Here is a 15,369-nt window from a genome sequence, read left to right as displayed (position 1 = left end):
GTTCCACAAGGAGCAAAACTGTATTGTTTGTGGAGGAACGTCTCATTAAAAATCGTGTGTTTGGGGACATTATAATGCAGGTAGATAAGAAGAGAATAACTAGGTCCTTAGAAATGTTTGTGCGTACTCCATAATATGGGTTTGTGGGCCGTATGATTATACTTATCTGATATAATACAGACGTTACTTCAAAAAAAAAGATTATTACGTCCTACGCGTCATGCATTTAGTCATGCATATTAACCTTTATCTTTGTGTCTTTCTGAGTATTTTATTAGATTTTTTTGTATTTGAAGATTATGGTTCAGTATTTTATGTATAATTGCTACTTTACTTTTGAGTCTTCCATCCTGAAGGCTTTCTAAATTTAATGATTTTACTAAAGGTGTTATTCTAGTCAAATGTGAATATTCGTTTCTTATGAATCTCACTTGAGTGGACAGAAAAATATAGAAGTGCAGATCTTAGAGAGGAAGAAGTGCAGATCTTAGAGAGGAAGTGGAGTCACACCCTTAGAAAAGATACCAGCAACAGAGCTAGGCAGGCCTTAGAGTGGAACCCCCAGGGAACAAGACGCAGAGGAAGACCAAAAAGAACATGGCGACGCAGTGTACTTGAAGAAGCAGAGAAGACCGTGAAGAGCTGGGAAACCATAAAAAAAAATAGTGGAGAGTAGCGTGTTTTTGTCGAGGCCCTATGTTCCATGAGGAACTCCAAGAAGTGATGATGATGATGGTGAATCTCACTGCTCTATTTTGTGTCTGTTCCAGTTTCTTAATGTTTTCTTGAGTTGAGGGGTCCCAAACAGAAAATGCATATTTCATTATTGGCCTAACCAAGGTTAAATAACATTTTAATTTTATGTTCTTTGTTGATTTATAGAAATTTCTTTTAATAAACCCTAATGCTTTGTTAGAGATTAGAGACAGGGTTACTGCAGCGATCGGACCCCATGATGACCTGCTAACTATTGTAAAGAAACGCAAGCTTAAAAAATATGGCCGAATTACAAGATCCACAGGGCTCGCAAAGACCTTCCTTCCGGGAACAGTACCAGGAAAAGAATAAGAGGCAGACAGAGAATGCGATGGGAGGACACCATAAAAGAATGGACGGGCCTGCCATTGATAGAGGTTTTAAACAAGGCAAAAGACAGGGAGAAATGGAGAAAGACGGTCGACAATTCTTGCTTGGTGCCCCAACAGACTAAGGGATAGGTAAAGGTAAAGGTTAATACTTTGTTTGATTTTTTTAAAGTTTCATCAACAAAGGGATTCCATGACAGTTTTTCATCGATTATAACACCTAAGTATTTTGCGTTTTTAGTCTGTGTTTCTGGTTTACCATTAATACGATAAGTGGAATTAATTTGTTTTATTTTTTTTTTGTTACTCTTAATAACTGACATTTTTCTGGGTGGAAAGACGTGCTCCAATTTGATTCCCATTTCTGTAATTCATCTAATTCTCTTTGTAAAATATCTGTGTCTTGTGTTGTTTTTATTGTTCTATATATTATGCAATGGTCTGCGAATAATCTGACTTTTGTTTGAATGTAGGATGAAAAAGACAACAATAAAGGGGACTATTATGGATTAAATTTTACAAGTGTTCAAGGCGATATACACATATAATAACTTTTGTTAGCTCCGTAGTCATGATTGTTTTTTTTTCTAACATTCAATGATACCAGATCTATAGGTTACAACCGTTACAGGGTAAAGCATGGATTTTGTAACTAAAATTCTAATCCCTTTTCGGATATAAAGATGTTACATTAAAGTCTAAATATAAATGTAAAATATATTTTAAAGTTTGGATTATAGCGAATCATTATCTAAATAAAATATTACACTGCATAATTTTGGAGAACATCTGGACTAAATCTAAGTCTATTGAAGTTCAAATGAACAGTGAACAAGTAGAGGTCAACGTGTGACCCCAGCGAGATGACACAGCAGCCAGTGTTCTCTGGAATCTACGCGTATACAAAGACAGGATGTGACGTGTCCTCACGTGTTGTTTCAGGGGACAAACAGATCTAAGAAGGGGGCAGTTACTAATGAACAGTGACAGATAGAAGTCAGTACGTGTGAGCCCGGCTTGATGACACTGCAGCAGGTGTTCTCTGGAATCTACATGTCAAAACAAAGACAGGATGTGACGTTTCCTCACGTGTTATTCCAGATGATACTAGCAGTGTTTGTGCAACTTTGGAGGAGCGATTAGGGACTCTATATAAGCTAATATAATATATAAGTTAATGTGAAAGTCAGTCGTGAGTTAGCCGTTACAATCGATACAGTCAATGTAAGACGTGTGCAGCTCTAGTGGAAGAGAAATGTGTACGACTCGATGCAAGTTAACTAGGGTAGAGTTAACTGGAGCGGACTACTGTCGTTTAAGTCTATACAGCGAATTACAGTGGACTTGAACCGTTACAGTCGCTACAGTCGATGTAAGACGTGTGCGGCTCTAGTGGAAGAAAAATGTGTACGACTCGATGCAAGTTAACTAGGGTAGAGTTAACTGGAGTGGACTACTGTCGTTAAAGTCTATACAGCGAATTACAGTGGACTTGAGCCGTTACAGTCGTTACAGTCGATGTAAGACGTGTGCGGCTCTGATTCGGTAGACTTGAGTACGAATTGGTTCAGTTTTGGAGACCTGAAGCGACACTGGGAAGTGTGTCGTTGGTCTGTTCTGTGGAATACGGCTCGATACAAGTTGAGAAGAGATGAATTGAAACGAAGTGAAGAGATGAATTGCAACGAAGTATAGCTAACTGTAAACTGACAGATATTGTACAGTCTTCTACGTTACATGCTACAGTGACGAATTGTTAGAGTTAATAATCATTAAAGTTATATGAAACTGAAAGTTTAGTCGTCAAGTTCTTTACAGTGTTTTATCTGTGTGCCTACTAATACATTTAGCCAGAAGATTCAGAAATACGTAACAATATTATTATCTTAGTCAAATAGATTTTTGGTCCATGTAGGGTACTAACAGAACCAGAACATTGGAGTTGAGGGGGGGGGGTTGATTTTTTTCCAAACCCTAACTCTAATGCCCAGTAAACCCTAACTCTAATGCCCAGTAAACCCTAACTCTAATGCCCAGTAAACCCTAACTCTAATGCCCAGTAAACCCTAACTCTAATGCCCAGTAAACCCTAACTCTAATGCCCAGTAAACCCTTAAGCATGAATGTGTGTTTCTCAACGTTTGGCAAAAAAAAACAAACAAACAAAAAAACAGCCATGTTGAGGCCTTTCACTTGACAGCTAGGGGGTATGAGGGAGCGCTGTAAGTCATGTTTGTAACTTTGTTTTGTTACAGAAGTATAATTCAAAGCTCTAAAAAAAATTTCGGAAGTGGGAGGAGAAATTAGGTGGATCAATTAGATTCTACTCTAATTTTTTTGAATTTTTAGCGGCCCCCGAAAGGGGAAAAGACGCTATTAGTTTTGTGCGAAATGTCTGCCCGTCCGTCCCGTTTAGATCTCGTAAACTAGAAAAGATATTGAAAATCCGACATCACAATATTTTAGACCATTCAAAGTTCTGATGCAACGGCTACTTTTTTTTTCTGAAAGCGAAAAATCTAATTTTTAAAATCAGTTATGCAAGAAGTTTTTTAAAGAGAAAAAAGCTAATTAGCATGCATTATAAGTTAGACCTAATTTAAAACGAATAGTAATCTTGTAAATTTCATTTTCCTGAACATTTTTCATTATTGCGGAAATTTTTTTTTTTTTGAGGTTTCGAATAAGAGGTTGAGCTTTTTCAAAACAATTAGATCAATTATAAGACATCAGTTAGGCCAGGGGAGTCGCGGTGGCTGAGCGGTAAAGCGCTTGGCTTCCGAACCGGGGGTCCTGGGTTCGAATCCTGGTGAAGACTGGGATTTTCAACTTAGAAATCTTTGGGAGCCTCTGAGTCCACTCAACTCTAATGGGTACCTGACATTAGTTGGGGAAAAGTAAAGGCGGTTGGCCGTTGTGCTGGCTACATGACACCCTCGTTAACCGTAGGCCACAAAAACAGATGAACTTTACATCATCTGCCACAAGGTCTAAAAAGGAACTAGTTAGGCCAGGTTCACATCTAAATTTACATTTACTTTCACCTATTCTTTGATCCGCGGGACCGTTGGGGCACTACACAAGATCTGTTAACCTTCTTTCTCCATTCTTATCTCTCATTTGTCTTTGAAATAATTTCATTTGGATGTTCTTTCTGAAAATATTAAAGCCTGCCTGGGTGGACCACTTCGGGGGCCGATTTTGAGTTTGTGTTTCCACACAAACTGTCTTTTGTAACCTTGTTATTTTTAGGATTCAAGTATATATTTGTGAGTTATAGTCTCAAAATTGTTTATACAATCGAAAATTTCAGTATGAGTAAAGATTTGAAAAAGGTGACTAGGAAAATAATATTAGGGTTCAGAACTCATCTCGATTGTTACTCTTATAATGAAAAATTTCGTATGATTCGAAAATTTTCCAAAAGTCTTTCTTACAATAACTAGGATAAATTCGTGTGCAATTACATAAACTCTGTCGCCATATTTGACTATTCTGTTTTAAAACGTCTTGTTTTCGTCTGGAAAGGGGAGAGGGCGGTAGAGCGAAAACGTTAATCCTCACTCCTTTTCATAATTTCTGCTACTGATTGCATTTGGCATTAAAGAACATGGGGTGTGACGACTCGATATAAGAATTTAATTTATAGCATATATAAATTATATTACAGACATTTTTTTAAATTTTGTAATTTCTTAACTAAAATACAAAAAGAAAAAAAGTATTGGTTTGTCCGATGGGCGGAAGGCGATTTTTTCCTTTTTCATTTAATATTTACTAATGATAAAATTTGAGATCAAAGTATGTGTACGACATAATATACAAATGGGTAAAAAAAAAACATCAATATTGTAATAACTTAAGTGAGGCAACTCAACGAGGACATAGACTTTTATTTACTTAGAGACATAACAAACACAAAGGGCATCTGCCTTGAGTACAGCATCTCCATATTGGCTCTCTACTTGGGCGGAAATCGTTTGTCTCCTAATGTCAACATCCGACTTGTCTGGTCACTGATAGTGCGCACCTTCTTTCTGCACTATCTTGGATGGCGGTGCGCATGGCAAAGTCATAACAATATGTACTTATATAAAGATATTCAACTAATTTTGTTCACAAACTATGATTTCTTCATAAAAATAGTACCGCCCCCCTCAGAGGGCTAGAGTGGGGAGGGCAGTAGAAGCAATCGTCCCCCACCTCACCGAATCGGCTAAGATACCAGAAGTATAGCGATATAATATAAAAATTATATAGTAATACAACTCATTTGGTTCACAAACTATGATTTCTAAATAAAAGTAGAAACGACATATTATAAAGATCGGTTAAAATATCAATAACAAGTTTTAATTATATTGATATTTAATTGATTCTGTCAATAAGCTGTGATGTCTACAAATAAATTGGACTGCTCCCCCCTGATTGGTCGGTCGTTGGCTTGTAACTCCAGACAGCGTACAAATGAACCAATGTAGACGTTTTATATTTTTAACTAGTCGACCGGCGGCGTAGCATACGCATATTTTGCAACCTTTGTGACCGCAGTGGGCCCTGCACTTTCATAGGACCCGCGCTAATTCAAGGTGTTTAAATTATTAAATTAAACCATTTTATAACTTAAAAACAGATTTCCCGCGCCCTCCTGTCGATTTACCAGGAGCTCCTGGAAATCTCCCGAAATGACAAAATATACGAAAAAGTCCTTAAAATATACGGAAATATATAGACAAAAATAAGATAAATAAAAACGGCATTATGCATTAGCCGTAATTGTGAAATATCATGAAAGAAGCTTCTCGAGCCGCAAACTAATGAAGAATTATTTGAAATCACAATTGTCAAAGATAGATTGAAACATTTGGTAATTCTTGCTATTGAGGAAACAGAATTATTATGATACATACTGTATGACTTTGCTACACGCAAGGCTCGTAAAGTACCCAAACTTGGCCCCGCGAAATCCATTTCACACAGGGCCCCACAATGGTTAAGTCCGGCCCCGCTATTTAGTGACGGGTGAATATACATAGCAGATTACTTGTTCTCTTTCCAAGACTTCTTGGTCACAATGGTTAAGTCCGGCGCTGCTATTTAGTGTTTGTAAAATGTTTGCTTCTAAAATGTTTTACATGTTTCGGATGTTCCATTAGAGTTAATGATAGTTTACTTCTTAGTCCGAACCTCCCGCCGGTCGAAAGGAAATGGGAGCGGGCAGGGTTTGACAGTCCAGCGCGCAGCCATCCACTGTAGGGACGTGTGAATACCACTTGTTCTCCCCCCCTCCCCAAACTTGTTTTTTCGTGGGGTTTTTCTTTTTTTCCCACAGAAATAAGAGAGTGATCTTTCCATTATTTCTTGCTCGTTTAAACTGTTGAGCGAAGAAGAGAATTATATTGTTACGAATGAACAGTGACAGGTAGAGATGACACAGCAGCGAGTGTTCTCTGAAATCTACGTGTATAAACAAAGACTGGATGTGACGTGTCCTCACGTGTTGTTCCAGAAGGTACTAGCAGAGTTTTGCAATATTTGAGAAGTGATTAGGGACTATATAAACCAGAGAGTAAAGTCAGTCGTCGTTAGAGTCTAGAGTCGTCGGTACAGTCGTCGTTACTGTTGTCTACTGTGCGAGGCAGTAGAAGAGCGATGTGTACGACTCGATGTAAGTTAACTAGGGTAGAGTTAATGGAGTGGACTACTGTCGTTAAAGTTTATACAGCGAACTACAGTGGACTTGAGCCATTACAGTCGATACAGTCGATGTAAGACGTGTACGGCTCTGATTCGGTAGACTTGAGTACGACTCAGAACAGTTGAGTAGAGTGGAATACGGCTCGATGCAAGTTGAGAAGAGATGAATTGCAACGAAGTGAAGAGATGAATTGCAACGAAGTATAGCTAACTTTAAACTGACAGATATTGTACAGTCTTCTACGCTACATGTCACAGTGACGAATTGTTAGAGTTAATAGTCAATAAAGTTATATGAAGCTGAAAGTTAAGTCGTCAAGTTCTTTGCAGTGTTTTTTTTTTGTGTGCCTACTAGTACATTTAGCCAGAAGATCAGAAATACGTCACAATATCTATAGATAAATAAACTTTAAATAACTTGAAAACACTTCTTTTGTGAACAGAAACTCAATATAACTGTTAGTATTCACAGATGTTACTTGAAATATATCTAGTTCTATTAGTAATGAGATTTGCCGATACTAAAAGTATGTCTTTATTATTTCATGTTTGAAGATCTATCTGCCGTTTCACATTTGGTCTAGGTATGCTAACTTCATCATCGTCACTGCTTAACCTCTTCTTACCAACATCTAGGAAACACACACACTTCATAACACCCCTTTTTTGTAAGGACGTTGTGCCAATTAATTAATTAACTATTTGTTATTTTTGTGTTTGTTTCTCGTTCAAGGGGAAGAAAATTGTACTTGACTGAGGTAATGATATAAGCTTAATTAGCTCCCTTTATAGGTCGCCGCTTTAACAATTGATAACTGTACAATCTTCTGTTTTCATACACACCTCATTGGCAGAGTGGTTAGAATGTCGCCTTCAGGGGGCTTGAGTCATGAGTTTGAAATCAGGTCGCCCCCCCCCTCTTTTTTATATATGGTTTTAAAAAAACGATTACGGTAAAATTCACACAGATATCTCTTCCCCCCCCCCCGATTTCGAGTGGGGGGGAGGTCAAATATTTTTGTAGACATCGCAGCTTGTTAACAGGATCAATTAAATAAAACTTGTTATTGATATTTTAACCGATTTTAATATTACCTCATTCCCCCGTTAACCGATTGGGTGGGGTGGGGAGGGCGAATACATCGACTGCCCTTCTCACCGAAACCTTTTGTGGGGGGGGGGGGAGAGGGCAGTCCTACCTTTCTTTAGAAATCATTGTTTGTGAACAAAATTATTTGAATTACTATATAATTTTTATATTATATCGCTACACTTCTGGTATCTTAGTCGATTCGCTGAGGAGGCGATTGCTTCTACTGCCTCCCCACTCTATTGAGAAATCATAGTTTGTGAACAAAATTAGTTGAATATCTATATAATATAAGGTACATATTGATGTTTTTAACCCATTTGTATATTATGTCGTACACAGACTTTGATCTCAAATTTTATCATTAGTAAATATAAAATGAAAAAGCCCTCTGAGTTGGGGGGGGGGCGGTCCTATTTTTATGGAGAAATCAGTTTGTTAATATAAAATGAAAAAAGGTTGTACCAGGTAGTAAGGGCGATACGTGCAATTGCCTTCCGTCCATCGGACAAACCAATACTTTCTTTTTGTATTTTGAGTTAGGTAAGGTAATTTCTTCTGCTATAAAAGTGTTTTTTATTGCTAAGAGAACTCCTCCATGATTATCAGCCCTATCTTTTCTAAAAATTTCACAATTACTATTGAAAATTTCTGCATTATAAATTTTAGGATGTAGCCAAGTTTCTGTTCCTGCAATTATGTCTGGTTTCTCACATTCTAATAAAATTTCTAAGTCTGCTGTTTTGTTCCTAATGCTTTGAAAATTTATTACTAAGGTTTTAAGATATTTTGGTATTACTTCTTTAGTAGGTTTGTTTAATGATTTTTTAGCAGATTTAACAGGAGTGGATCTGGCAAGTGGCTGGTGAGTTTAGTTTGGGATGGTGTTTAGGATGTTGGCAACACTCCTCGTGCAAAGGTCCCTCGTCTTCGGCTTCAGGCTCCATTCGGCTTTCTTCACCACCATCAGGACCTCTCTCTCTCGTCTCAGTATCGGGCCAATCACTTGTTGGTTTCAGACCTTGTCGATGACTTTCATCTTTCAAATGTCCATCAATGTCAACGTCAGACTGCCTTGGATTCTCTTTACCACCATCAGGACTTTCCTCTCCAGTCTTGGCAGCTGGACCAACGTCTGTTAGGTTCGGACCTGGCTGGTATCTCTCGACTTGCATATGTCTCTCAACGACTTCGTCAGGTTTCAATGGGTCCTCATGATCACCACCAAGGCTCCTCTCTCTGGTTTTAGCATCTGAACGAACGGCTGAGTTGATGATTCTCTCCTCCACAGCAGGTATGCGTTGGTTCATGGCTGCTATCTTGGTGTTCATGGCATCTATCTTGTAATTGGTGTTTTCCAGCCCCGAGTTCATAGCTGCCATCTGCTCCTGTTTGCTACTGGCGATCTGTCCCTGTATAGATGTCATCTGTTCCTGCATATTTGCCATGCTACTGGTGATCTGTTCCAGCAAGTTAGGTTCGACTTCAAAAAGATATGTGTCCGGATCTTCTTTTTCTTCCAAAATGTCTTCTCGGAGGCGTGCTTGTAAAGTTTCCTTGTTTCCATATGCCTTCAGCCTTCGTCCTCGGAGTTCTTGCTTCAGTTCTCTAAGTTCAAGTTCGTACAGCAGTTTCAGACGAGCCATAGTAGATCCGATCCAATCCGATTCCGATCCGATCCCACTTCTGACACCAGTTGTTACGAATCTCACTATCCAGGCTCTCTGCAAACTGCACCTTACACCACCAACTTAAAGTACTTGACAACTCAGGGCTCCAAAGTAACGTAACACTTTAATAGTTGATTAAATAACAGCCAATAATGTACAATTGGCAACACGTACACTGTACAAATATCTCTCCGATAACACCGTTCCGCCGTATCAACTCTTGCACTGGCCTCTCCGTCTCGTTCCGGGCTTGCACTGGGTTTAACTGTTCAGGACTGACTTCATACACTAGGCTCGTTGTGTCGGACTCGATCGCAGACCAAGATCAAGACGCCAGTCGTCTTAACTGTACTTGACAGTACTGTAGTCGACCGGACTGTAGTGAACCGGGCTCTGAACCGTCTTGACTGCGTCACCGCCGCTCTTATATAGGGTCTCTACTGGCCTTCTCGAACCGGACAGAACGCCGCTCGATGTTTCTAGGTGGTCAGATGACTACAACTCTCGTGACGCTCCTGAGCTCTGTTCACGACGGCGATCCTTCCCGAACTGTCCTGTTGACACTCGACTCGGCTGACCGTCGTAGCTCGTCACGGTTGACCACTCGTCCAGCGCTGGCCTGGGGCGATTTGCGTCGGCTGACTACACACACACCACTACCCCTCTCTGTTTTACCCCCAAGTTGATAACAATACTAATTCAACTACATCCTATTAACCATATTTATATGACCTCTGTAAATTGATTGAAATGAAAACACATTGGTAAAAAGGGACATAAACTCTGCTATTCATAGTTGTGAAAAAAAAAATACAGTTATCAAAAGGCGTCAATGGAATACAGATAGTTAATATAGAATTATTATTTATTTAGGCTATTTCGATCTTCTGAAATAAACTCTGGTAAATGTATTAATCTATAATATAAAGTAAAGCGTATGTATGTATGTATGTATGTATGTATGTATGTATGTATGTATGCGGTGCTTTTTTGTGTTTCAAAAGCATTTTTACAGAAATTTGTTCCTTATATCTGCGAATTTAGACATCCTGACGAATGTATTAAAAATGCTTTAGAAAAACAAATTTGAATGTTAATTTGATTAAAATATGAAATGAGTGGACAATAATTAGTATGTTTATGTGTTAAAGCATAAAACTATCTTTGCGAAAAGAAGTTTTATTATCTTAGAGTTCAATAAGAGTTTTAGACCTAGGCCTAGGAATAGACTCAGTAGAGAGATGTGTTAATCACTGTTAATGTGTAATCATTTGGTAATGTCTAATGAAAGGATGTTCGCCAGACTTTACCCGCGGCCTTCGGGTCTAAGTTTGTGTTTTTACTAATGTAGTGGATTGGATTTAGATGTATGTTAAACTTAACTAATGATCCTTTCAAGTTTTTTGTCTTTCGCTACGAAAATAAAATTAGGTTTGCAAAAAATGGGATTACCCGAAGCCGATAAATTCATATCTATTACAAACGAAAAGAGCGATAGCTTTGTTAAATGAATGGGATTATAAAGTGAACAATTGAACGAAATAATTTTTAGTACGCGATTCATGAATGAATATAGATCTAGGCCTATCTCAACCCGGCTTCGCAGCTTTCGCAGATGGATGTAGCTTTAAAAACCAAATTTGAATGTTTATTTGATCAAAATATGAAATGAATGGACTTCAATTAATATGTTTATGTGTTAAAGTATAAAACTATCTGTGCGAAGAGAAGTTTTATCATCTTAGAGTTGAATTAGAGTTTTAGATCTAGGGATGGGATTATAAAGTAAACAATTAAACGAATTAATATTTAGTACGCGATTCATTACGGAATTGTCTAATGAAAGAATGTTCGTCAGGAAATCTGTAATCACAGATATAAGGAACTAATTAATGTAAAAAATGCTTTTGAAACACAAAATTGAAGGTTAATTTTATTATATAATGAAATCAATGGATCTTCTTTTGTATTTTCATGTGTCAAAGTAAAAAACTATCTGCGCAAAGTGTATTTCTAAAAATTAGATCTAGGTCTAAATCCTTTCCATCTTTTCTCATGTCAACATTGTAGACATGGCCTAGATCCACACAATACTATAGCTGTAATAGAGTCGGACAACTTTTTTTTTTTTGATGGTCTTAAGTTTGTTTTAGGGCTACAATACATACACTACGGTCTAAGTTGGTACCCAAGGAACATTCCTGCCTAGTATTATCAAGATTGGTCAAGCGGTTTTGATGTCTATAAGTAACATACATCCATACATACATACATACACCACACATTCTACTTTATAATATAGATATGAATGTATCGGCATAACGGGTAAACCCATTTTCGCAAACTACTTTTATTTTTATTACAAGAGGTCTCACTTAACATGAAGATAATATTATGAAAAATACGCTACTTGTGCGTCAATTGTCTGTCATTGCAGTATCGGTCCTTGCCCCCAAGTTACTTTATTTTTCTAAATTTGACCTGACTTTTTTAAATAGGATAAATAATGAACTTTAGATTTCAGAAGTAGGAGAATGCGTTTCTGCAATTAATGTAAGAAATTGCTTTGCGTCGGGGCTCCGCTCTGAACGCTGGGGGAGCTTACATTGAAACACTGCTCTAATTGTCAAATAGACTACTTTTTGTTTTTCTATGAAATATATATACTGTATGGGTGTGTTTATATATAGGGTTGGGGTTTACTGGGCGTTAGGATTAGGGTTTGGGAAAAAAAACGGGAAGTGTTCCATTTTTAATGTCATAATTATTGGTTATTAAGAGAAAAAAAATCTTTTTTAAAAACAAAACTATTACAAATTGTGTTTGTTATTGTAATGGTAGGGCTAAATTGATAGTTTCACTCTACCCAGGCTAGATTAGATTAGATTGTCGTCAACAGATCCACGTAACGGTAGATGAGATGTGTGACATTTTAGTTAGTAGAAGACTAGATTCGGTTAGTTGTGTACTGGACTTTGAAAGAGAGTTGGTAACTGGAGACTAGAGTTTGAGTTAGTCGAGACTTGTTTAGTAGTAAAGTATTATCCTATGGTAGATAGTCCATGTTGAAAGTTGTATTTGATGATCTACATATTACTACTTGTGTAAATCAGTTCTAGTTCACTAAAGCTATTTAATTAAAGTTATATGTATAACTTTTTACAATAATTGTATTGAACTAGAACTTATTTATGTGTCGAGTCTCTTTGGAGAGGATAATATTGCTCCATTGGAAAGGTTGTCGTCAAAAGATTAAACTTTGGTTTGCAGTCACGTCCCAGTGATCTAACCCGCTAGACAACGACCATCTCAATCAACCTGGGCAACTCCCATTTATAGGCAGTTTGTGACACTTTAAAAAAAAAAGTATTTTTGATGTTGTTCACTGTTTCCAATATCTTCTACTCAGCTTGCAAAAACATGAATAGCCCGGGTAGACACGAGTCTCAAAAGCGGCACGAACAATTTTCCTAGGAATCGGATAGTTGATGTATTTCGTTGGTTAAAAAATTATGAGCTCGTTGGCCACACTAGGAAAACTCTAGATTGAAGGTTATAATTGTTCAAATTATGTAGAGAAAAGAATTTAAATTTGGCTAGTGAACTAGAAATTTTGTATATTACGCATGTAGGTGCTATTCATTCAAGAGTTTAATACATTTATGTTCAGTAACATTTTCTAAGTCTAGATCTAAAGGGTTATAATTAGAATAGTATAAAGTCTAGTAGATTGATGTATTCGCCTAACCCCAGGATTCTGTCTTGCGGAGTTAAGGAATGAAGTCGTGTACAAAAATGTTCCATTAAAAAAAAAATCCAACATTTATTCGTTATTAAGAGCAAAATAATCGTTCTCTAAGTTGTATGAAGGAAGTAAGGAGTTGTTTTTTTTTAAGTATTTTTAATATTTTGCTGTTTTTTTTATTTTGTTTTGTTAACCTAATAATGAATCAATACATTTAAATATTAAAACGTTAATAAGTAAAATGAGTGTAACAAAAATAAGTACACGTATGATCATTTGTTAATATCTGTCTCTTTTTATTAGATACTTTTTTTGTTACTATAAAATAGGTCATAGTCTACCAACAGTGGAGCATTTGTGAACATAGAGCATGTCACGGATCAATGGTTTAAGAACTTATTAAGTCCCTATTTTTAGCCGACTTGCAAGCTTCTTGTTGAAGTGAACTTGTTTTCAAAGGCGTTGCCTAAATCGAAAACCCTAGTATACTCTTATACACTTAGAAGTAAACGCACACCTAATACAATTCCTTTTAAAGCTGTAACACCTTTGTCCACACAAGCGAATACAAGCACAATTTCATACAGCTATTTCGTGTTTTTAAAGAAAAAAGAAGTATTGTTGTGATCAATTAGTATTGTCTATTTCGACTGCATTTACTCATTAAAAAAAATAAACTTCTAATTTCATAATTTTGGCCATATTCAATCTGAAGTTGAAGTGCCTAAGAGTGTGTTTTTTTTTAAATTTCTAACTAATATTTGGCCTTAAAACTTTGAATGAAATAGCGACAAAATAGTATATCTTTTGCTAGTGCGAAACTGAGCGTGAAAATTGTTTTGATATTTCAAGTAAATATTAAGGAATAAATAGATACAAATAGTTTTAGAAGCTTGTGAGAATTAGGGAGTCTTAGAGTGTTGTCTTAATGTTTGTTTTTCCCGCAAAGCGTCCTAAAAGAATTCGTTTGGACGGTGTTTAATCAAGTTAGTAGCATTGGTTTACCTCACCAATTAATCTAGATTAAAGGAGAAGTAAAATATTTCATCAGTATTATCCATACGGTTGTGATGATACCAGTGAACACATAGATTATTTTTCATTGGAAAAGTCAACCGCGTGCTTTTGTTTTCACCGGTCTGTTTTGGTACAAATATAAAAATGTTGTGTACTGGACACTTGATATATTTACTCATCTAATTTACTTTCTTTACATTTGGGTTCAATAAAACATTTTTGTCATGAATGGAAATGTAAAGAAAACATGTTACGCAGCGATTTGTCCTTACCCTAGAAGACAATAAAATAAAAATTATATTTAAGAGTCACATAATAGGTTGAAAATAAATGTCGATCAAATCTATGTTTTTTAAAGTATAAATACCTTTTATATTTTTATCTCCAAAATATTGAGCATACAACTATGTATAGGAAGCAATACTGTAAATGTTCCCAATCCAATAATTAAGACGCAAGTGTTGCCTCCTGTATTTATATGAGAATTGAACATAAGTGATTCTCTAGGGTTACTGAGAGTGACCCTCCCAACAAGTGATAGAGTGGCGTAACACACAGTGACTTTCTTAACATCCTGTATCTTATTCTAAGACGTTTACTAACATATAAATACCGTACTTATTGATCTGTTTGAATTAAACAAAAAAAAGAATTCTAAAAGAAAATTTATAGTCTACTAACCATAGAGGAAGTCATAATGAATGTGGGTTTTTTTATTTTTAAAAGAGTATTTAATTCTCATTAAGGGCAATGTCTTTTTAGTGCGCAATAAGTTTTGTGTATGTTCTGTCTGTCCGTTCGTCCGTCCGCACGTCTCGTTTAGATCCAAAAACTGGAGAAGATATTGAAAACCCCATGTCATGATAATTTGCACCTTGCAAAGTTGGAGCAACGGCTACTACTTATCCTCTAAAATCGGACCGTTTTGTTTTTGACATTGAATATGTAAAGCATCTTGTTTTCATAAGCATCACCTTTTTAAAACTATTTACTGTTACTGAAGTATTTAAAGAGGGGAGACTATATTAAGTAAGAAGGTAATTTTTCTGTATGTGTCTATTACAT

The 15,369-nt window shown here is 36.6% G+C and overlaps 1 protein-coding gene across 2 annotated transcripts in view; it reads right to left on the bottom strand.

Moving 5' to 3' along the window:
• Positions 1-14,822, bottom strand: part of LOC106071499 (putative ammonium transporter 1) — a 153,830-nt gene extending 139,008 nt beyond the window's left edge. The window contains exon 1 of one of the 2 annotated variants that reach the window (XM_056043297.1): positions 14,672-14,822. The gene's annotated coding sequence lies outside the window, so the exon portion shown is untranslated. The remainder of the gene's footprint in view (positions 1-14,671) is intronic. The other variant, XM_056043298.1, reaches the window with a different exon arrangement.
• Positions 14,823-15,369: the final 547 nt, after the last annotated feature.

The sequence above is a fragment of the Biomphalaria glabrata genome, chromosome 10 (assembly GCF_947242115.1).
Source record: "Biomphalaria glabrata chromosome 10, xgBioGlab47.1, whole genome shotgun sequence".
Classification (NCBI taxonomy): Eukaryota; Metazoa; Mollusca; class Gastropoda; family Planorbidae; genus Biomphalaria; species Biomphalaria glabrata.
The sequence above is the reverse complement of the archived record's forward strand: the minus strand, read 5'-3'. Positions and strand labels throughout refer to the sequence as shown.